Source organism: Etheostoma cragini, chromosome 4, assembly GCF_013103735.1.
Source record: "Etheostoma cragini isolate CJK2018 chromosome 4, CSU_Ecrag_1.0, whole genome shotgun sequence".
In the NCBI taxonomy this organism is placed as follows: domain Eukaryota; kingdom Metazoa; phylum Chordata; class Actinopteri; order Perciformes; family Percidae; genus Etheostoma; species Etheostoma cragini.
Genome location: NC_048410.1, coordinates 8214454 through 8239916, shown reverse-complemented (window position 1 = coordinate 8239916; position 25463 = coordinate 8214454). Strand labels below are relative to the sequence as shown.

The following is a 25463-nucleotide window of genomic DNA, read 5'->3' as shown; positions in this document are numbered from 1 at the left end:
TTTGGCCACAGTGCCCTGTCCTCCTGTTGCCACTGCAGATAGTACCGCCTCATGCATGATGCGAGCATGGCGGGTCGTCATAGCAGGAGACTGCGGTGACCTAACGCAAAACACACACAGAACGTCAAAGGTGTGTTGTTTTTGATTGTTAGCATGTGGTTGTTGCCACAGCCAGCTGACTAATTTTGTTTCAAAAGAAGCTGGTGGCAGCAAAAACAAAAACAAAAAGTTTTAAAAAAAGTTAAAAAAGTACCTGTTGGCAGTTACTAGGAACGTTTTTCGTAATGGAAAACCAAAAAAGACAAGTAGAGTCGAGGAAGTACAATGTAGTGGAAAAACGCCAAAAGGGACCCGCATGTCAAAGTCAGGCTTATAAAGCTCACTTGAGGACCACACTTGTGTGACGTTGACAGAAATGGACAGTGAAATAGACAGTGTGATGAGAATTGACTCTGCTGTTTGTCAATCAAACAAATTACACTGTATTTTCAAGTCTCAATCTTAAAGCGGGTTCTGTTTTTTAATACTTTTTTTTGTTTTACTTTCTTTCACTCAAACTACTGAGGTGCAGTGATGGATGAAATTTGGCGATGTTGCCTTTTTTCTTAAATGTCCATGCAAGACTGAACCACCCAGTATTTGATTGAAGTGTGTGTGAGTGTCTGTACTCTGTGTGTGTCCTGTGTTGACTTTAAGGTGTACCTGATCTTAGTGTCACATTCTCAAAAGGATGTTAGTAAATGTAACACATGACTGTGATTTGTGGTGTGGAAATTGTGCTTTTACCTCTGTGACATGGAAAAGTTCATAACATCACAGCAAACCTGCAGTAGAGGAGGCATAGCACAGTTTAAATTACAAGTGATATACTGTAAATTTGCCAGATTTGTCAGATATTGTGTCCATAGACCAGACAGCTAAATCGGTACAGATAAGCCAATACTTAACAGATGAGTAAATATGTTGCAGTACAAACTTTTCTAGATTGTTTCAGGTATTTTAGAAAACCATCACAGTTTGTCCACCTGAAGACACTGACAAGTTGATTTTTTAACTGTTAAGGTGCTCTAATCGATGTTGGGCATACTTGCTGGCATTTGCTAAGGGCTTTTGATGTGATAGTTCTCCTCTGTCCTGACTACCTTGGAAATCACTAGCTTATTCCTCTCCTTCCTTGTGGCTTCACAAGCTGGGCATATGATGGTGCTAAGTCCCTCATAAAATTTCAATATAAACAATTTCAGAAGAAGATACTAAAATGTATCTGTGAACATTCCGACAAACCTTGGCAATTCATAACTACTTTACAGCAAATAAAGTAATGAAAAACTGCATTGCAAAGCATCCCACAAACACTGTCATCCTGTGACAAAGAATTACTGAGTGCTGACTGCCCCTAATAGCGGATACAAAAAGTGCTTATTTGGTATTTTGATTGACTTGTCCATCCGTGTCCTTATTAAGGAAACATAGTTGTGGTAACATGTACGTTATTAAAAAAATCATTCATATGAATGCCAACAAGGTTAACACCGAATCAATGTAACCATCATCCTAGGATCATAGCTCCTTCTCTGTTGTTTTTCTTGCCAGCCACACACTATGACCGACTTTGTTTGGTATCACATTATTTTACTGCAGGACCTTAATCATCACTTGAACTCATGGAAACACTGAGTTCCGGATTCACCTGTTGATGTCACATGATTTACTGAGTCAGTAAAGTGGTAAACAGTTGTAGACGCGTAAAAGAGTATAAAAAGCTGAAACCTTGGATCCAAAGGAGGAAAATAATTGTTAACCAGAACCATTTAAATTCTTGAGTAGCAGTCTAGCACCACATAAGTAGCTCAATAATTGAAGTGCAGGAACAGGATTCCTCTGTCATTGTGTTGTATTTTATGCAGTGGGGCGTGAAACAGGTGGATTGTAGCTGCTAACACACTGTATGTAAGAGGGCTCGAATGTGCACTGAAATAGAATATCTCGATCCGTAGCCCTTATACCCAGAAATATTTGTACCATGGCTATTGTCACCTGATTCCCAAAGCATTTCTGCAGGATTTTCAATTTATATTGAAATAATGTTTATAGTTCACATGAGCCCACTCACTGTGCCCACTTACTGTGAATGTAATTACTTGCATTGATATCTCAACTGTAAAAGTATAAGCAGTGTTATCTTTTGTGGAGACAATTATGATTATCATTTTGAACCTAATGGGTGTATATCATAAGGTTAATATGCTACAGAGCTGTCTTTATGTAAAACCCCAAAGCACTAAATCTACTGGAATTGAGTGCGCTGAGCTGATGCTGATTTCTAGGTTAGTCTGCAAAACTGGACTGGACTAATTTATTCAAATAAATCCTGATGACACAATAATAACCATAAGGGGAGAAACCATAAAGTCAACAACAACAAAAAGTCTCACAGGAAACGTAAATGCAATATTATGTTGATTTTACAAATGGTAAGAATGTTTAACTCAGAATACAGTGTTTGTTAGTATTTAAAACTGTATTATCTGGTTTTTAGCCTCTTGGGGACAGCGCAGCAAGCTTTAAACAGAACACTGATGTATTATTGGCGTGTAAACTTGTTATGGTTTTAGCAAAGGGTTGCTGGAAGCTTTCAGAAGCACGGTTTCTGAAAGTACAAATACTTTGTGTTTGCTTTTGAACTTGACCTAACTGTCGTCAGTATGCAGCCAGGCTCCGTCTCAGTAGATGAAATGAGAATTTTTCCTTATTGTGCCTTCGTAGATCACATTTTGTAGAAATATCTGGGCATTCGATGAACAAGGTCACCTTGGTCAAGCCAACATTGTCCCCCCAATTTAATCACTCTGCCTCATTGTGGAGGGGAGAGTAAATATGAAAGATCTATTCATTTTAACCATTGCACATAAAGGGGACAGCCAATAATCCTTTCTCTTTCATGGGCTATTTCTGACTTTCTTAAGGGGATCCAGACGCCATAAACCGTTAAGAGCAGACACTTGTTTTGTGTCAACAGTTCTATAAATAGTTAATAATTTGAGCATCTGTGTGAGCCTTCAACTGTTTTCAACATGTGACACATTAACATTCATCATGTACTGTATGTCTGACTTATTTTCTGATGTCATCATCTTATGATGCATTGCTATGATTATACTTGTCTACTGCTTTTTTTTAAGTTTTAAAATTTGTGACCAATTTGCTTGTGTTAACTTGAAGATCAAAAATAAGATTACCCTAAATTTCCATCAATTTTCAGACTACATAAATCCGACAAGCTCAGCTGCCAGACACGATCAGTCTCACTCTGTGAATTCCTGAAATAAGCATCTTAAATTCAATTCATGACTGGTGGACATTTATGTCTGCAAATGCTGCTAAATTCATGTTGAGTTAAAAACAGACCATTTTAAATCAAAGTGATAATGTTTTAAAGACACATAACTTACTTCTTCATGAAACACTGAGAAAACAGGAATAATCACTAAATTAATCCTATTGCTCAAACTCAAAATTGTAATTATAATTCTCTGCTGAGCCAGAGTCGGACAAATACAATGCATGTAGGTCAGCATGTGTTTTTGTTGGCCTAATGGGAGATAAAAATACCGTTCATCTCTTGAAAAAGTTTCAAATGACAGTGTGCCAGGACACCATCTGTACAGCGGCTGATTGCAGGAACCTAAAAAATAGAAGGTTAACATGGAACTGGGCCACATCTTTCCTTCCAGGTCCACAAATAGCCTGTCTGATGTTCAATCCCAGGGAGTATTTCAGTCACATTTCCCTGTGTAATCTCCAAATGCTTTTTCATTATTATGACTGCAGATGATGCGCTAACAATGTGCAAATAGACTTTTATCTTGAGACTGTTTAAGGATTTGTTCGTTTTTAAAATAAATTTAAGCAACAATGATCATAAATTGTCCAATGCGTAAAAATCTTGATTTAAAGGGCCATTATTGTATCAGATGAGCACCATCTGACTGAGAGCTCTCACAGTAATTACACTGGATTAGCCTTTGTCTACACACCAAATCCCTTCAGCATGTGATATGCCAACATCCTCATACCTAAATTACATTGTAAGTCAAAGACTCCTGAAATAGTAATAATAATAATAATAATAATAATAATAATAATAATAATAATAATAATAATCAAATTAATAATAATATTACTAATAATTATAACAATAATATTAATAATTGTATTTATATAGCACTTTGCAACTTAGTTTTTACAAAGTGCTATATAAATACAATTATTAATGTTATTGTTATTGTTGTTATTATAACAAGACAATAATAGGATGGCAGACCAAGAATGATAATATCAATTAATAACAAATTACAAGTTTTTCATTATTAAAAAAGAGCAGCAGGAGAGAATAAGTATACTAATACAATAATAATACAATATTAACTCTTTAAAATAAAGTTTTAGATGATGCCATTACGTATAAAATAGATTCAAACAGATAAAAGTACCATTCAAGTCACAAAGCCTGTAAAAGCAAAATTACCTACACAACTGTTCTATTTACTGCCACATGGTGGCGATTTACTAATGTGACCATAATCATGTTTATCTTTTGTAATGGCAGCAGTTAAACAAGTAGTAAACGTTGTGAAATGGAACTCATTAAGTTTAGGCAACAAAATGACTTGGTGAATTGGTAAAACACCAGGAATTGACCTAAAATGAGTCGCATAAAACAACTATCCTCGTTTGCATTTGCGATAATTACAGCCACGAAAGTTTGCTGCCTAACAAGAAATACTTTTGTATGTTATGAGCTGCTTGCACAATCCACCCCCATGGTTTTGTTCTAGGTGAGGACCCTCTGGATGTGTCGTTCCACTTCCGGGATTGCTCCGTTGCCGCCGGAAATTCTGCCTCATGTCTGCTCTTTAACTCTTCTCAGATCTCTGCAGGGAAAATCCAGATGGCCAGCTGGACTATCTGTCCAATCTGAGTTTTCTGTTAGATGACTAAAACAAGTTTTGAACTTACACATATTCCACCAAAACAAGTTAATTCCTTCCAACTTCCTACCTTTGGTTATATTGCCTCAGTTTGCTTGGAACCCCAGAAGTACCTTTTAGCAGGTACCAGGAACCCAGAAAGGCAAGTAGCGGCAAGTGAAGGAGGTGCCATGTGGTGGAAAAACGCCATCAGTCTGTAATGGCCTATTTTCATTTCCCTTTTTCTCTGTACTTGTGTAAAGCTATATTAATCAATCTATCTATCATGTTGGTTGCTATAATAAACTCTTAATGCTTTGGACGTGGAAAGTATAAATTCAGCTTTTCTCCTTCCAGTACTGCCTTCTTCTAAACAGAAGGACATTCTTCTCTCAAGGCCATTTTCTGTGCTTTCAGAGGTTCCTGGTTATAAAACATGACACTTTGGGGCACTGACTAAAACCACCGATGCTGCCATTCTTCATGTGAATACGCTAAATGCTAAGATTAGAATGCAGTGACTATACTGACATGCCAGTGTTTAGCAGGTAAAATGTTGATCATATTCACCATCTTAGTTTGGTCATGCCAACATTTGCTGTTAATTATCCCTAAGTACAAAGTACAGTGGATGAGAACATCATTAGTTTTGCAGGTATTTGGTTATAAACCAAAGTACTAGACAACTTAAAAGTATGACATGATGACAGTGCTTGGGGAAAAGCCAGGGGATCGCCAAGTAACATTTCTGAATAAATGGTTATGTGTGTACTAAATTTTATTATAATCAGTTAAATTGTTGAAATTTTACTAAAACGCACACATGTCAACCTCATTGTGGCGCTAGAGGAAAAGACAGGCAACCATCAAAGTCAGTAGGTCTTCTTTTCTGGGGAACATGAATGTCTATCAAAATGCCATGGTAACCTATCCAAACGTGGTGGACTAAACTAACAGAGAGAGGAATATTGCTATCCACAGAGCTTGCTGCTAGCATGGCTAAAAAGACACATAGACATTATAAATTGATGTTTCCATTGATTTGATGTTAAAATTTGAATGTTTAAATTAGTTTTTAAATTACGTTTATCTTATTGAACTATAAGGACCATATTTTCTCATTACTGTCACAGTTTGTTAGTAATCCTTCTTTTACTGTGTTGCATGTTGGGAAAAAGCCCAGCCAACAGTATTAATTGAATGCTCTTTGTCCAGACAAATAACAGATCTTTAAAACTGGATTCAGCCTCAAGTTATCTATCAATTTGCTGCAGGGGTTCCTTTCAAGTTAGCAGGCTACATCACCAAGATTACTTTTCTCCTTTTCTGATTGTGTTTTATGAGAGCAGATGCTCACCTTACTGGCGGGGATTTAATCAAACCTACAAGAAGCAGAGTGTTCTCCTCAGGTTTATCACTTTTAATTCAAGTGCTTCTACGGCCTTACTTGGTCTGGTGTGACCAGTAGCTTATGCTGGCTTATGATAGCTATGTCTGTGTCTGTATGTGAATATACTGTATAAATATTAATATGCCACCAAGTCATACTGCTGTTCCTACAGGGTCAACAAAATGCACCACATGGTTTATTGTGTGGGAATTTAAAGGCTATTCTAGTGCTAGGCATTGGAAATTAGCATTTCAGTCAACTCACAGACTTTATGACCATTAGTTGTGCTACTGTTGCACTATAGCTTACTATTGACCATTATCCTGCACTTTTCAGGGAAAGGGACATAGTCTCGCTTTTAGGTAACAATGTTGAACCACTTGAATATCAAGTGTTTCATCAAAGCAGGTAACATGTTTTATAACTGCCAGATTAGCACTTGTTGTTGCAGGAACAAATTAACACTGCTGGTCCAAATGTCCACATTGATCCAAGTGATAAAGAGATTATTGTCACGTTACTTCATAAAATTATAACACTAATTTTTGTGTGATGTTACCTACAGTACGCGTGTTTGGTCATATCCAATTTTGAAGTAGTGGTCTTAATAAAAAACAGCTTGATTATTGTTGAGGAGTAGTGTTTCAGTGGTCTTTGCAGCCCATTTCTTCTCAAACGGTGTAAACTGAGCAGTTCAGTTAAAAAAACAAAACAAAGAAAAACTGTTTCCACTTTCCTCACACTCTATGAAGGGGCTCAACACTGCACTGCTACATGAAGCAATTGAAAAGTTGAAAAATAAGTTTTGGCACAAGATAAGGTGCCTCCAGAGAGATCATTAGGGGAGCTGCACTACTTATTAACATTACCTGCACCTTTATGGATCTCGACTGCAGAAACACAGTTGTATTAAATGTTGTACACAGTGGTGTGCATTTAAAGGTGATGGTTAGTGTTATGCACTGTGCTGCAGGACAAATGGCTTATTTAAAGACTTTGTGCCCCACTGGCCCCCACACAGCTATAAATGTCTTTTCTCTTAACCCCAGAAAGATGTTGACATAAGCCGCTCTCAAGGCTCCCTGGCTCATGTGTCATGAACCCTAACCATAACAATAACCATAACGTGTTATGACAAAACCTGAATGACACAAAAGAAGCGCTACGTTGTTAAGGTTTGTGACTTGTTTATAATGTTCATGATGTTACATGTGCCTCTGTGTGTATCTTGTTTTCTGTCTCTTTCTTTCCGTTTCCTCATTGTGTCCTCCTCTATTTGCCTGTTGAACACCTGAGCATAATCAGTGTCCAGGTAGAGTGGGGGAGGTGATAAGAATCGAGAAAGTGAAGGGACAGAGGCACATGGAGAGTATAACAGCAGCACACTCCTCCTCCTCACACTCTCCTCACATTTTTTCTCCACAAGGTTTGTGTTTCCCAACCTCCATGCACGCTCAGGTGCTGGAGTTTTGCTATTTTAGTTTATTGTGTTAGATTGGGCTGAAGATTACTGGTAGTTCAGTTATTCATATCTTTTGTTTGTTCTAGGATTAGTTTACCCATTCTAGGTAATTTAATAGAAGACATGGGGAGCGACGGCCCATTGCAAGTTGGTCCAGTGTCTTCACACCTTTTGTTCTTTTTTGGCCAGGGTGTCCAATCCTTTTTTGTTTATCTTTGTTTGATACTTTTGGGAATATTTTTGGCATTATTTAATAAAGCTTGTTGGTTAATTATTAACCTTGTGTGTGGCATCCTTTTTATGTGTTGCATCCTCCAATCCCTTTTTAACCTTGGTTTGTTCCTTTAAATGGAGGCTATAACAATGACACGTTCATGACAGTGTCGTGTCACTTTTGCCTAAATAGCTTCAATTAAAGTGTAACCAACAAGTCTATATTCTTTTTGCTGTTCCAGAGCTCTCAAGGTGCACAGTGTTGGTTGCAAAGTGGAAACAAAAGGAAATCTTTTACTGGAAGTTGTCTTGAAAGTCTGTAGCAGTGATGAATAATAGATGAACCGCATTTCTGACTTTGATGGAAAGATAGAAGCAATTTCACATGCCTTTGCAATGAAACTACCCATGTTAATATTAGCTCAAGAGGCAAGATGCTGTGTAAACATAACAAAAACAAAAACAACTTGGCGTTCCCTAATTTAAAAATAAATCCAAATATAACTATTTACCTTGAAAAAAATCCCCCTGAAAACAAGATGTAAATGATGATGAGGACTTCAAAGAAAAGAACCAGGTCAATGACTGTTCTTATCACACAAAATATTGTGTAGTACAAGATGTCCCCTGCATCTCATAAATTATTGATGGGAGTCCCTGCAACATATAAATAATCGACCATTGATCAGCTTTTGCCAGATGGAAATTGCACGTGTGGCCAACCTGATCAAAAAATATGTGATGGGCCCATGGAAGAATTCCTTGAAATAATCACGGCCCCTTAAGTTAAGGGTGCAGAACGGCTGCGGATCCGCTCTGGAACAGATCAGTTTCATTAAAGTCAATGTGTGTGTTTTCACTGACTGTGGAACAGCTGCGGAACGGCTGCGTTCTGACAGCCCTCTGGAGCAGATACGCAGAGCTTCTATTTTTGCCGGACGCTGGAGAGCTCCGCAGATCATGCGGGACAGATGGTTGAGCACAGAAACAAAATAAAACATCAGATTAATTTTTAAAATAAAATAGACCATGCTAAAGGCAGACCATGTTTCCCTGCGCTACACCTTGAAAACACAGCCCAGATTTGTTTGTTTTCTATTCCTCTGGATGGAAACAAACTGCTGTTGGTTTTGTGGTTCTATTCTACATGAATTTGCAAGCTCTCGTGTGTCCTCGTGACTTTAGCTGTCAGTCATGGCTGCAGCCGTTCTACAAAATATCCGGAACAGGTGGGTATTGACGGATGGCAGAGCACAGAGCCGACACGCAGCGGAGCCGATCCGCAACCATTCTGCAACTGGTGGAAATTAGGAGTGACACACAGGAAGAACGGGATGCTTGGGTTTAGGAAAAGGTTGTGGGTGGGCTTACGGATCCGTGACACGTGGGAAAAACAGTAAGAATGTGTTAAGGAAAAGAAGAAAGCAACTTTTTTTTCAGTTTTTGGGCTTTCATACTAGTCGCCACAATAGTTGCTCGTAATGCTACGTCATCTTCTCATTGACTTTGCATTGGCTTTGTTTTCCGTGGTGGCTACACGGAATTTTCACACGTTCTGTGCCACCACCATGTAATACATTGTGCACGAGGATCTGTGAACATAGTAGCAGCATTAGACCGGGGGATGAGCACAGCCCCGTGGCTGCCCATTTTTAGTCACGATGTTAGCGCATTGAGACATGTTGGGGGGGAATTTGTTAAGAAACCCCAAGTGCGATCACGGTAGAAACGTTCTTCAGAGAGAAACTTTTTGGATTTATTACCTCAATACAATGTCTCCAAACAGCTTGAATGAAGAATTTGATATAAAGCCTTTTCTTTTGTGTCTTTTCTTGTGATTTTTGTGAGGGATTGGTCTGTCGGGACATATTGTGTCAATGTGGGATAGTTTAGTACATAATGTTATTTTATGAGTTAGTCTTTTGGCCATCTTTTCATCGTCTGTGTGCACAGTGGACATAGTGAAACGTTGCAGCACAATAAATATATGGGAGTATTAGCAGAGGGCAGGCATTTTGTTCATTTTTACAGTTGTATCCAGCCCTTTTTTTGCCCTGCACCTCAATGGTGGGGATGTGCACACTGCCGCTACTTCTTTTTGCCATCCAAAAGTAATTAATGCCCATAAAGAACTCCCTTAGCAACAAGTAATATTTTCTGTTACCTATTGTCTCGCAGCCTTAGGAATAAATAGGGCATCTGTCAATAAGAAGTTGAAAACATGGAATGTTACAGGTTGAACACAGGGCTGCCTCGCACTGGGAATTCTGGAGCCCACTTTCTTCATTCTTTCATCGTGTCTCCCTTGGTCTCATCAAGAGCTTATCTAGAACAGGCCCAAGGCACAGAGTGAGATCTGAGATTGAAGCTGTTCAAAGTTTTACACTTAAAAGTCGTGTTTCTTGACCTCGATGAGGCCCTTTGAGCACAGAGCAAGACAAAATGTTATACAGTCCATATTGGATTTTCAGCAATGGGAAAAGAGTGGTTTGCAGCACTCAAAGGCTTTTAGCTAGCAGACAGGAAAAAAAATTTTGGTGGAGGCATGAGGAAAAACAAAAACAAACAATAACTTTTGGTAGGAAAGTAAAAAACTATTCCTAAACAGTAGATCCTGTGAAATAAATAGTTTTATTCAACAATGACTTATGCAGGCCTTTGTCACCATTACGTCCACAAAGTTCTTTCCATTGATATGGTATCAATAATAATATAATAATAATGACTTTATTCTGGACACAAAGGGAAGGTCCATAATACATTAAATTGAAATTCATAACATTTATAAACATAGCAATAAATATACAGTAAAATTCATTTAAAATGATAAAAGGTCCCAACCTTATCCTGTCATATACGAACAAGAGTGACAATGTCTCCACAGTGTAGACGTATGCCTGACAGAGCTAAAATCATCGTGGGCTGAAGCTTGTGTAAAACTCTTTTTTGAGACAAGCATTCTACACATGTATCAACAAATAAGGTTTGTTATTAAGGCAGAACAGGTAGGCACACCAACACTAACAAACATTTGACCAGCACTACAACATCTTGGTTGTTTTAGAAGCTGTCTCATGCCATCATTTTACGCTATATTCAGTCTCTGCGTGTGTTTTTTTCTTCTGTAAGACTGCTATAGCTGGGCAGGATATAGTAGTGTACAGAATGTTTTGAATAAAGTAACCTTAACGTTAGCAGAACACGTGCCAAATTTACATGCAAGTACATTAGCCTGAGCATTTCCACTTGCGACACTGTCTGTTGTTGTCCTTGTCATCTGATGAATCATTAACAATATGATGGCCAAGATACTGTATTTAATCTCATCACATACTTTAAGGGCAGTACCAGATAAAGAGAAATCTTTAAAAAGTAAAGTCTTTTCTTCTAACAATCATAATATTGCTCTTATTAGCAATTTATTTGATATCAAAATCCACACCGTACTGAGAACAAACCTTCAAAAGTTGTTTAAACCTTGCACTATATGGGCAAATGATTACCAAATCATCTGCATACATAAGGTTATTAATGAGAGTATAGCCTATCATACATCCTGTTTTGCATTTATTTAATTGTTGTGACAAATTGTCTATAGAAAGACCTATGGTCAGACTTAGAGGTGATGGGTGTTTGTAAAACGCACGGACGCACATCCTCCTCTTTATTTCCAGTCTCTAGATGGTTCCTTCCATCATGGTTGCCCCTCAACTCCTGCACTATTTTTCCTCTCTCTTGAGCCGCTTGCTCAAGCCATTCACCAATCAATTACTGTGTCACCAATATGCATTCATAGTTCACAGTATCATCTTTCATCATTTGCGGACTATGTTTTGGTCTTTTTAGAGAACCCCTCTCAATCTCTTCCTCACCTTCTACCATTATGTGAGAAGTATGGAAGCTTATCAGGCTTAAACATTAAGTGGTCAATGTCTGCACAACTTCATTTAAATGATTCTGGCAGCAACTCAACCATCTCTGCCTAGATCCCAATTGTTAAGCAGTTTAAATATGTAGGCATTGAGATCTTCCCTTGCTTAAACCAGATCATTAAACAAAACCATTATGTTGCTCTGAACAGTGTTTTGAAGGATGTGGAAAAATGGATAGGTCACCCAATGTCGATTCAAGCCCGTATCTTACTGGTTAAAATGAACGTTTAACCCAGGCTCAATTTTGTGAGCTCTATGCTGCCTCGCTCCCGTCCTGCTGGCTACTGGCATAAATTCCAATCAGCAGTATCCAAATTTATCTGGAAAGGCAAGCGGCCGCGACTTTACAGAGGAGAAGAGAGGATGGTGGCCTTTCTGTTCCCAACTCTAAATATTATTTATTACAAAATTGCTCAAAAACACTGTCTCAGGCTGACTTTTAAAAATGTTGAATAAACAAAAGGTGCCCACATACATATTATGCTAAAAGGCTTAGACTTTAGCTACATGTTTCAGCAAAAGGGTTCACCTTCGCAGCCGTTAATACATTCAGAGGACATGGAAATAAAGAAACTGTATTCTTGAATGGCAGTGTAGAGGTAGGGTAGCCTGTTCTTTGAGCGCCCTTTAAAATAATAGTTTGGCTATGTGCTTATTTCAATACGGGCAGCTGTACAATCATATCCGTTCCGTAAAAAACACGTTTGCAAACTAATACACATTGATTTGCAAAACACTAAACGTACTGAAAAAATGATCAAGGTGGTTCTACATAAAAATTAGGATGGTCTATAACAGTGCTTGAAATCCTAACACTTAAGCCCCTTAAGTTAAGGAAAAGGTTGTTGGTGGGCGGGACAACTACGGGTTCTGTTTATGAAAAGAAGAACAGGATGGTCGTATACAACGGACGAGTTGGTTTTAGGAAAAGGAAGAACGTGTTAGTTTAGGAAAAAAACAATGGGTTGGATTAACTGTATGTACACGCCGCCACCGACTTAAGCTGCAAAGAAGCTCAGGGCAGCCAATACATTGACAGTAGAAACATTTTATAAATTCCATATGTAATGACAGAATTTGTTTGTTGGTCTCAGCGGTGTCTATTGACAGTTAAATTGCTCGTTAGCTGCTGAACCGCAGCAAAATGCAGGCAGAGCGAGCCAGACTCTAACCTCTGTTGATCCCTGCAGGACTTCACTGTGAGCGGACTGTTAAGAGACAATATGACCAGCAGGTAACGTTAACTGGTCCCTATACACAAACAACATCACATCATAAATAATAGGCAAACCCAGCAACGGCGATTATGAAACTTTTCCTCCATTTTCTCGAAACTAATGTTTCGGTAGGAACGAATGTTTACATCATACAGTATGTTTCTCCGGGATTCAGCCAGCGCGAAGGAGGTTTATTTTACGATTGGGGTTAGGGGGACACAATCTCCGGTCTCCTGGGTGAAAGTCCTGTGTTGTTTGACCCATCCACCACCCCAATCAACCTCCCAACGTGATTTTTCGGGCTTTCATACTACTCGCTACCATTGTTGCACTTTATGCTACGTCATTACTGACTTTACTTTGGCACTGTTTTCTGTGGTGGCCACACAGATTTTTCACACATTCTGTACCACCACCACGTAATGCACTGTTAACAGTTTGTGATAATTTCAGGGAATTCTGTGAGATCAGGCTTTTTCCAATTGCTGAAACGTAAATTTGCAAATTAGGCTGGTTTTATCAAAATACTTAACACAATTTACAAAACCACCCACCCAAATCACAAAATACAAAATACCTCATACCTCATGTCTTGCAAAATGAAGCACTTTAACCAAAACTACGTATTATCAAAATCTAACTTTTGCACCAAACGGCACAACAACAATACACACTAACCAACTACACACTGTTGGGCATAATGACTAGCACTCTCATCTTTAGTATGCTTTGCCATAATACTAAAATAGTTCTTCAGATTGTTCACATGCACAGAAATGTTTGCAGAAACACACACGCTGTTGAAACATTTATTTTTTATTTTTTGCCAAACAAGTCTGTGCAACATATGCACAGCAGATATATTTCCATTGGTCCACAGTAAACTGAAAAAGAAAATTGCAGAAAAAAGATGTAAAGGGAAAAAAGAGGCAAGAAAAATAATTAAGCAACTTTTTGCAGCACAGCTGGGTCTTCCACTGTTGTTTTCAAAAAGGTACTCACCTGTGGTCTTTTTGTGCTCACTTCCTGATTGAAGTGGTAACCAATTAACCATTGAGGTGTTTGGCAAAGTGGCACATACATTGGCCAATTAGCTGATGTGTTGTCATTTTGATTGGCAGTGTTTTGAAATGGTAAACATGTGACTATAATTCAATCAGGAGAGATATGTTTGCAGATATGAAATAAGATTTAGGGCACAGATTTATTGTACAGCTCAAACCAAATGTACAAAGTCTTTGGCTATTAGACTCCATCACTACATGAATCTTTTGTATATCTATATAGGGGTAGAGAACCATCAGACCCCCAGATGAAATCTAGAAACCGGTGGTGGCAACAAAGGAGCCCGAAGACCAGACAGATAGAGGCTCCGGACCGGTCAGAAGGAGTAGATGAACAGAGGGCGAAAGGGAGGCGGAGGGTTGCACTCTCTGCCTGCACAGGGGAGAAACAGATTAAAAGCAGGGTTGTGACTTTGTGATGGGCCTTTGCCATTTGTGTAACGATTGTGATTGGTTTAGCAGAAAGGAAAACGCCAGCTGATTTGAGTTAATTAGAGCATTGATTAAGAGTGAGGTCCTCCTGGAGGATTTACACTGAGACACGTTTCAATCAGGAGAGACTAGTTGCAGGTATGCAACAGTTATACAGAGCATGATAAATTATACACGTATTTGGATAACCGCTGAATGGATTTAGGAGTGCATCAATTAATAGTTAGGTCTTCCTGAAATAATTTACCCTGATAACTGACCCAGTCTAAACAAGTTTTCCGCTTTACACACATTTTGCAATTCAAAATGAGACTTCCTAAATGCACTGAACACAGTTTTCTGCAATCTGTTAATTGTTACCACTTCAATAAGAAAGTAAGCACTATGAAAAGAACACAGGTGAGAACCTTTTTTAAAACAACAATGGAAGACCCAGCTGTGTGACAGATGCTGCCTAATGATTTTTCTTGCCTCTTTCTTTTTCTATATATTTCTTTCTGCACATTTTTTCAGCAATTTTGTTTTTCAGTCTACTGATTTTTGTGTTCAGTCCAAATATATGTTTCATTTTGCAAAAGGGTCTGAGATGTTCTGCTAACTGGGTGTATGGTTTTGCTAAATGTGTGTAGTATTTTGAAAAAACTCCCTGTTTTCAAAATAAGGGCCAAATTTATTGATTTTGTTAGTTAGGTTTTTGGTTGATTTTTCATATTTTCTTTATTAATTTATAACATACATAGATAGAAACAACAACACAGAAGAAATGAGACACATTTGAGACAACCCCCACCCCTCCAACCAGTAGGACTTACAGACACATAGTACAGTTTTTAGTTAGTTTGACTGACAGCATAAAGTAAGTTGTTCGGAACAAACAGGGAACGGCGATTATGAAATGACGTTCCACCACTCCAGGCTGAGGGCTTACAGTTATAGAAAACTACAGCATCCAAAGGGAGCTGTCACATTGATGTCGTACACTCAGAAAAAACGTTTAGAGCATAATTTTCTGGCCTTTCCTGTCTCCTGGCGCTGGAATAAGAAAAGAAAATCTAAAGGGTGTTTTAAGAGCTCACAACGATGCCCAGAAAGGTTTTTTTTATCCTGAAACTTGCACAACAGGCATCATATACAGTCCTTTGGATCTTGTTAACTATGTTCCTGTGCTCTATCTGTGCTGTGTGTATGTGTGTGTGTGTGTGTGTGTGTGTGTGTGATTCTGTGTGTGTCTGTGTGCGTGCGTGTGTTTGTATTTGTTTGTATGCATGAGTCAGTGCATCTCTGAAAGATGATAAGCCAGGGATTTAGGCCATGGTTTTCTAGGTTATACCTAAAAGCCACCTGTCTGTCTAAAACACAGTCGGATGATTTAAAATATTAGTACAGAAATAAGTGCTCATGTGTGTGAAGGAAATCTCTCTCTCTCTCTCTTAACCTCTCTTTAGCTCAATTTCAATTTCATGTTGCTTTTTTGGCATGACAAAAATGACATCTGTGTTGCCAAAGCATAAGAATAAACATACATGTAAACAGCAACAAGGAGTGGCTACATCTGATTTAATAATACAGTAAACAGGATGATTATTATATAACTGTAAACAAATTCTGTGCATGTCCCTCAAAAAGGTACCTTGAAACAATAATATAAAAAATGTATTTACAAAATTAAAATTTCTCCTCCTCTCTATTAACCCAAACAGCAACACAATCCAGTCTGACCAAATTCTTTCGGACTTTTTGCCATCTGTCAGATTCTCTGGAGTAATTATTCAGAGATGCAGGATTAAAACCCACCAGGCGCTCATTGAAGAACGCACTGACAAACTGTAACTCTTAGAGCACCTAAGAATCCAGTCGTTAAAATCCTCCAGGCTTGTAAAGAAACAGAGCGAAATGTAGCAGCATGTGAAGGGATTTGCTTTATTGTTGGGCGGCTGCCAGTCTTTTTGCTGGCACGCAATGCAAATTTAGACTCATTCACAAATAACTCTATCTTGAACTTCAGTATTTACTTTTTAGAATAACGCTAATGATAGCCTTGAGATTGGTATTCATTATAATTTATGTTTAAGACAAGAATCTCAGGCACAAAAACATTTTGTTAAATGCAAAGCTAAACCTTTGTCACTGAAGCTGCCTCATTATCCTGTAACTTTTAAAGAAATTGCGTCAGTAGTAAGTGTCACAACACGAAAGAGGAAACTTAGAAGAGAAGCATTCCATTTATGTTTTTTTTTAACAATGGGATGTCATTTTATGAATTTTTGATGTGATGGCCATCTCACTGACAATGAATCCTAAGTTTACGTAGCAAATAATGAGTTGTCTTGTCTCAAAACTAAATAATTATGCAGTCAGAGTAAGGGCTTACTTGTACATACCTGTATATTTCTTTGGTTTAATGCTCCTCTGATTTATTACAGTCTCTTTGTGTGAGATGCAAATTTCAGGCCACTTTATTTATGTGTTAATGCTTGCACAATACACCAGAACAAAGACCAGCAACATACACAATGCCTACTGTCGCTTTACACAGGATATTTATGCGCACACACACACACACACACAAAAACACACACCGTACATTAAGACAATGACTGGTGCCTCAAGCTAAACACTTTCTGAAAATCCATCCTTTTTCTTTTTGATCCAGCGCCCAGGTGCCTGATAGATATTTTGACAGATTGACCATTCATAGGAAAAAGGAAACACTAGACACCCAGATTTGCAATGCAGGTTTCTGCCATATGATCAGGTGGCATGACTGTGAAGGAGACCCACAATCAGTATAAACGGATTAAAATTGTATTCACACTCTTCTTATTTATTTTGCCTTTGAATTGCTTTTCACAGCACCATGGCCAATTTGCTGCTGTCACCTCAGCCACACAGAGCAGTGTAATAGCCACTTTAATTCGACTGCAGTAATAAAATTCCAAATTGTTTGCATAATTAATAAAAACAAATTCAGCATACTGAGCGTAATCATTGAAATCCACTGATATCATAAAGCTTTCAGTGCACAGACATAAACAACCTTTACCCCACCATTCATTGCTTGCAAATTCTCCAGGATAGGAAAAATATTAATATTCCATTACAGGCCAAGATGCATCTCATGAATGTCAAGGTTTTTTAAAGTGCATCCATGATGCACTGGTAATGTGTGCCTGCATATCAGAACAGAGCCTCTCATAATCTGATCTGGCAGAAGCCGACAAAGCTGGTGGTTTTGTCATTATTAAAATGGATAAAGTGAACTCAGTGTGCAGGATGTGACAGCATGAAACAATGGAAGGATAAGACAATCACTTAAGAAATCATCCAACATTAAACATCATGGCGGCTCAGTCTCTAACAGCTGTTCCCTCACCAACCAAGTGTTGACTATATGGTTAAGTTCAGAAAAGCCAATAAAAAATGAATGATAGCATTTACTATTGTGGAACTATCAAAGACCTGGTGGTTGTTTGTGAAGGCTTCACAGCTTCACACATTTGATAAGGCCTAGTCATTTAGAATTAAGAATTCCTTAAGGAGCAGAAACATTCGTGTTAATGGCCACAGAGAAAGTCATCCTCATGTCCCTTGACAATGAGCTAAAAATAGACAGAGTTGCTGAGAATAGCGCCCATCGCAAGAAACTTTTTCTTCCCCAGCATTTAATTTGCTTACATCATATTCAAATGGTTATAAGTTATATTATATTATTTATGTATGTTATTAGAGTTTAACTAACACTCTCAGTGTAGTTTTGGTATAGGCGTGCAATATCTAATCCCCAGGTTAAGGTACAGCAAGTAGCCTCCTGTATCTCTGAAAGTGTTGTCAGTGATACTCTGTACTATTTTATAAGTTTGTGTAATTTGGGGTTTCTGTAGCCGGTGACATTTCATTATTTGTATTTTATTTTCAATGCAGATCTAATTGCATTTTTGTTTTTATTTGAAGGCTGAGGCTTCATTAATAAACACAACCCCAATTGTAATAATTGGTTTTGAGATATTACTTGCTGTGAGTTCCTTGTCTGATAGGCTACAGTATTGTGGAATAGTATCAGGACATCCTGGCTAGTGTCTGTTCAGCTCGGAGCAAACTGCCGCATGATAGGCCGATGTGGGAGAAAGTCCAGGGCTGTATTTTTAGCCTGCGTCCCTTATTAGGAGTATGAATGTGGTGTTCTATGGCTTATAATTCTAGTGTTTACCTACTTTCTCAGAACAGTACATTACATTTAGTAATCTGTCAACAGATTTTCACCCATACCATAGCTAGACACTAATTAAAAAGATGGTGTGATTCCTTTTGCAAGAAAAAAACTGTCTGGTGTTTGTCTAGTGACTATAACTGGTGACTGTACATTTGAGTCTGATGTTGATGTGGCACATCGCTGACCCTCCAGACACTTCATTTGATAACAAGAAGTTCTTATCTCTGTCAATTCAAAGCCCTCAAATGAAAACTTACATAAAGAGGTTTTAGAGAGGCTGTGTGTCATCTAAAAATCGTGTGGTTTGATTCTCTCACACATACACACACACACACACACACACACCGCAAGCTTTGTCTTGCATCTCACTTTTTCATTTCTCTTTCCTGAATCAATAATGTCAGATTCTTAATTATAATGCTGTAAGTCCAGGTCTGCTTTTGACTCATGATATCAACTCTTCCTGGACTTTCTCACACAGTCTGAGAATTGCTGCTCCTTATCTCTTCTCTACTGCCCCATCCAGCCGACCCTGCCACATATCTTCAGTGTTCACCTATCACTCCTGAGCCAATTTGTGAGTCAGGGTTACTTTGCCTATTTGTGCTGTTCAGTTTCCTTGGACTTCATCTGATCTTTAGAGTGGACATTTGGGAAACAACATGCTTGTGCAAGTGTAATTTGAGTGGAGCGTCCCATGCAGCCTGTTACCAGTAACCCTGTAAGACAGGGTGCAGGATGCAGAGATGAAATAACGACCGCAGACAGAGTACTCAGGATCTTCCTGCTCTCCTCTACCTTGTGACCTACTTTCAGTGAGAAATACAAATGTCACTTCCTCTTTGTTTGGGTAGTTTACACAAGTTTGACATGAGACTTTTAACCCGGGAAACAGAGTGTTGAATGTGGCTACATCACAAATGTGGATATAAAACAAAGAACACATAGGCCTACCCGCAATTATGGGACTGCTGTGTGATTGAGAGCTGGCTTGAGGGTTGACAGAAGTTGATGTTACTCACAGCTGAATTTTTAATTATCACTGTAGTTATGCTCTTTGGTGCACACTAATGTCTGCCTAAGTCTTAATTATCTTGCTCAACCCTGCATGTTTTGTATATTTGCTATTAGTTTTTCATCAACTATGTGCATATTTTAAGCAAACGATTGTTAAAAAAACATCAAAGTAGGAGAGCAGAATAACTGGTTTCTTAAACCGTATTTGCAATGTGCTGATGTTGTCTACACTACTGAATCATCACATTGTACAAAAACACAAGCAGAAGCAAACAATAGACGTGACAGAGTGGGTACTGTACATTGAAAGAAAAGCAGCGTCACCACTAAAACTAGAAAGCAATAAACATTTTAAAACTTAGCTGTGCTTCAAGAACCCTGACTGTAAACCAAAGAACGATAGAACCAAGGTGACAAGACAAACCAGCAACCAGTCAGTTAACAGTGAGAAAACAGCTGAGGTTACAATATGGTGTGCAGGCATTTTTTTCATTACTTTGGACAGAGCCAGGCTAGCTGTTTCCACAGGGTTTGTTTATGCTCGGTCCCTTGGGATTGATGTGTTACCACCGATAGTCAAGAACATTAGTCACTGTTGTACAATGGGTCACTTATCTAATTACAGGCTGCAGGAAACTAAATCTGTTAAGTGTTTGCACATACCGAACATGTACACATAGGTCGGCACACATGGATCTGTGCACACATTCCCATGCTTGAATTGAAGCTCACACACACGCGTGCACACACACAAGAGGATGATGTCATGTTAGGTCACTGTGCAGCCGAAGTGTCTCTTGGGAATTAAGCTAAAGGGTAGAAGATTCCCTAATTACAGTTTATAATAATAGCAATACACAGGTCATACTGAATTTTAATGATTTCACTGAAGCACAATGAACTTCAAGCATTCTTTATAAAAGGAGCCTTCCCAACAACCAACTGGTCTGATTTAGTTAGAATGTTACGTTGGAATGCAGCTGTTGATCTTGACTGTAGAAAGGGCAAAGCTTTGGTTTTAGGCCTTTGTTTGAGTGTTATATCAGATTGTGGTGAAAAATTCACTTGCTTTCAAACAATCTGGTAATCTTAAAAAATTGTTAGGTGCAGGTCAAAGATAAAACAATCCACAGGGATTTAAAGAATCAAAGCCACAAAGATTATCAAAGTGTTCAATGTCAAAGAAACTGACAGAGACATTTAAAAAAACGAGAGGTTTAAGGCAACACATAGTTTGCCAGAGGATGCCGACAAAAAGAGATTCTTTCTGAAAAAAGATCTGTAGAAAGCAAGAGCTGGCAAAAAGGCAGGAGGTCTGTGAACCTGATAGTAAAGTGTCCCCGCTGGAAGCATAAAGACATTTCAAATATCGCTTGTTACTAAAACCACTGGTCAAAATAGACTCTTCTGTTTCTCGGGCTGAACATAAAGGTACAGGATCACATTAAAACTTTTGTTTAGGACAGGTTTCAGAGATGAATACTTGTACCTGGAAGAGATGATAGAATATTGCGAGGCAACTTGCTAGAAGGCAGATGTAGATAGTGAAGCTTTGATTCAACAGGCAAGGCAAAACAAGTGATAATAACTAATGCACTCACAAAAATATGTAACGATGAATAAAATAAGTATCTATTATGAAATATAGTTCATCTTCCATGCGATATATATATATAGGTGTGGGCGCCCAGATAGATCAGTTGGTACAGCTGGTGCCCATATGTAGAGGTTTACTCCTCGACTCAGAGGGCCCGGGTTTAACTTTGACATCCGGCCCTTTGCTGCATGTCATTCCCCCCTCTCTCTCCCCTTTAATTTCTTCAGCTGTCCTGTCAATAAAGGCCTAAAAATGCCCCAAAATAGTCTAGACAGATAAGAAGAATGATACCATTGTGTGTTAAATGTGAAGCTTAGACCACAAGGCATTAACCTAGCTTAGCAATAAGACTAGGGAAAGGGAGGGAAAGTTAGCCTAGCTCCACTGAATAGTAAAAAAACTAAATCAGGGCAACAATCAGTCAGGGAGCATAGAGAATCTGCTTTAAACATAGGAAATATTGGATAGGATAGAATTTTGAATAGTCATCATGGAAACGAGGGCCGAGAAGATTGGCAGAACAGAACGGAGAACCTGAGTACACAACACAATGAATAACAGGAAACAAAATCCTCTTTCAAATAACCAATAAAGTGAAAACAGGTCAGGTAACAACACAGTAAACGGACCAAATAAGTCCACAAATTGACGAAAAGAAAGAAACCAAATCAATATTAATTAGAACCACTCTAGATCAGAAGTAGCTTCTTGCTTGAGCCATGGAGGTATAACAACTCCAAGACTGGATGAGAGACAAAAACAGTTTCAGAAGGGAGCGGAGGTTAGGAATTTAGAAAGGAGCTGCACTGTGACACAAAGCCTGGCCAGTGCATTATTGAAGAAAGAGAAAAGCTTAATCTGCCGTATATTTAAATTCTAATTTTGCGAGGTGTCATGTGCCAGAGTGTTTCTTGCCCCGGGAGCCTGTCAACCTCACAGTGACCGCAAGAGAATTTAGGAAATCATTGCACAAGTTTTGTTGACTTAAAACAACAACTTGAAATCTTTATATTTTGGTACATTTTGTTTGTTTGAACAACGGCAATGTAAAGTGTCATATCTGCAGCAAGACAGCTGTTTACACCCTATTTCCAGTCTTTAGGATAATGAGCTTAGGTAATCGTTTTGTGGCCTAAGCTTCGTATAAAATACATGAGAGTGGTATTGGCCATTTCAAATTTTGTCTTAATGTCCATGAGCAAGACTCTGAAACCCTTCCTACAGCCCACTCATGATGATAGTGGCAATGCATAATGTGACTTTGAGTAAAGGTATGAAAAGGTGGAAGATGGAAAATAGAATTTGAATTGACCAGATGATTTAATCTCCCTGCTAGAAATAGGCAAATTATTACATATTCAGTTTAGACAGTTCAATTGATTAGGAGAAAACAAGGAGTGAAAATAACACAATTAAAAAATGCCAATGTTCTTCAAAATGCTGCACAGAAAAACTGAATGTACAAAGAAGTATATGTCATTTGGAGCTGGAATAGTGGTGGGAAAGATTGAAGATCCAAACTAGTGCTAATTCTGTTCCAAAAAATAATAATCCCAAAATAATTTTGAACTAGCGGCTGGTGAGGCAAGACAATAACTAACTCTCACATAAAGAAAGTCGAATTAAGCAGATGCAAGCAAACTCCCTGAGAAATAGATTTCCTCGGAGTCAAAATGAAGAAACAAATTGCTGTAATCACCCAAAAGCTGGTTTAGAGACATGCCGCAGTTGCTGAAACTTGGGAGCATCATGTATGATTTACTGACCTTGATTGACAAGCCCTGAGATTTGTGCTGTAATTTGACACTTCTTTTTCTGCCCTGGATTTCTGATTAGATGTTTGTTGCTATACAAAATAGAAAAGGAGTGCACTGACCGGAATCCCACACTCCTTTGTGTTGATTACTAAATCAGGCACGAGTAGGAACTTAATATGTATTGTTTTAAACTAAACTATTAGACCTTAACCACTGCATTATACTAATGCCATGATAATGCCTGACAAAGCCTTCTGTCTTAGTTCAAAATTGTCGTCATTCTCATTTCTGCAAAACATTATCTTATATACATCTTATTTACAGTGTTAGGTGCCCATCATGTTTGTTTTGCCATTAGTCGTATTAGAATATTTCTATTTTGTCTTTGTATGAAAGTCTGAAACATGGCCTACATTATCTGACAATAATGAGTAACAATGTACTAATCAGTTTCTCAGTACATTCTGTGTGTGTGTGTGTGTGTGTGTGTGTGTGTGTGTGTGTGTGTGTGTGTGTGTGTGTGTGTGTGTGTGTGTGTGTCTCGTGTCTCTTGATGGAAATGCATACATTTCCTCTATATCTATCTATCTGTAGTTAACATAAAATTCACTTGACAGCTTGATGGAATCATTGCACTGTGGCAAATTAATGTCAAGCCCCATTTTCTCCAAAAAATGCTTTACACCACTGAACATGCAATTTGTATTGTGGCACAGACTCAAACACATGGCTCTAAATATATGATTATATTTCGCTTCACAATTAAAGGCTGCAAATAAATCAGTCCCAGTTCCCTTTGGTAGTTTGCTGTCCAAGAGCTGAGTGGCACCTGTTTTGGCTGCATGCAGCTGGAAGACGCGTGGACAATCCGATTTCTTATGTCTTTATTTCTTTAGTTATCTGACAAGAGGCCAGCGGCTGTCGATCACCACAGCCAGCTTTCTGCTTCTGCTGCTGCATTAAAAACAGTCTTGCCTTTGCCTTACCTTGCACATTTCCCAGTTGCACCTACTGTACATGTTCTCTCTGGGCAAACCAAGACACAAACACACACACACATAAATATCCGCTGCTGTCTCAGTTGACAGGGTTTGCAACTTGATTCCTCGGTTTCAGAAAGCATCAAAGCGCTGGCCAAAAGACACATACCTGCCACTGATAAAACATGACTGATTCCTTGTGTTGTCACAGGTCAGCTCTCAGAGAGACAGCATAGCACCACAGACTCCCTAACACCACCTCTACTCTCCTCCCCCATAATCTTGGACCTACTTCCATGACACAGTGTGAGAAAGAGGCAATGCTTATTTTAGGATGGGATTCTCCAAAAATGATTCCCCTTCGGACATTTAATCTGCTCCATAGCTGCAGGGCCAAATTAAATATTTACACTCTGCAGCATTTATTTTAAAATACAGTGTACTTTTTTGACATGCTTTCTTTGCCATATTCTTGGAGGTTTTGCGAGTTTTTGAAACAGCCTATGGCTTTCGTTGACATTGTCATAGGTGTACATGGTGGAAGAACTGCACCTTGGTCCTCCATAGACCAGTTTCAATTATTCTACATGTCAGACAAAGAAAGAGCAAGGAATGATAAGGTATGTATGCCCAACAATAGATGGTTTATTTTTTCAAAAAATCACTAGTGTGTGAGACAATTATCTTCCACATTATTTAGGAAATGAGTTACCCTGTGGTTTGTTGCTTGGCTTCTGGATGATATTTAATTGTGTACCTGCCCATAAAAGACTAATGAACATTTTGGTTGTTATAGATTTTAGAACAATTCCATCAGAACAGGTTTGTCAGTAAATCAAAATTGATAGCAATTACCCGCCCGCTGTGGGGACCAGGGACGTTATTGTCCTCCTCCCATGTCTAAACACTGCACGCTCAGTTGTGTTGATTCCTGATACAATGATGACGTCATCAACAGTGGTCTTGTGGGGCTGAATGGCAATTAGCAACTGGCAGGAAAATATCTCAGATTATAGTTGCTTGCATGCAGACAGCAATAAGCTTTAGTCAATCAACCTTAATATTAGAACACCAATCACAACAATCCGTACCTGAATAGAGTTTGTAAAACACGTTAACTGAGGTTTCTGACATGATGGCTGTTGCTGTAACTTCTCTATAAATCTCTGGAGGATGAGTGTAGACGTGTTTATGTTGTTTTGTGATTCCGCGTGATTCTTCT

At 38.5% G+C, this 25463-nt stretch overlaps 1 long non-coding RNA gene across 1 annotated transcript; it reads right to left on the bottom strand.

The window, feature by feature from the left end:
• Positions 1 to 9502: 9502 nt before the first annotated feature.
• LOC117943666 lies at positions 9503 to 13623 on the bottom strand. Its single transcript, XR_004656407.1, has 3 exons — positions 13595 to 13623; positions 13213 to 13218; positions 9503 to 9590 (listed from the first exon to the last, which is right to left on the bottom strand). It is a non-coding gene; the product is annotated as an uncharacterized LOC117943666 (long non-coding RNA).
• Between the last annotated feature and the right edge of the window lie 11840 nt (positions 13624 to 25463).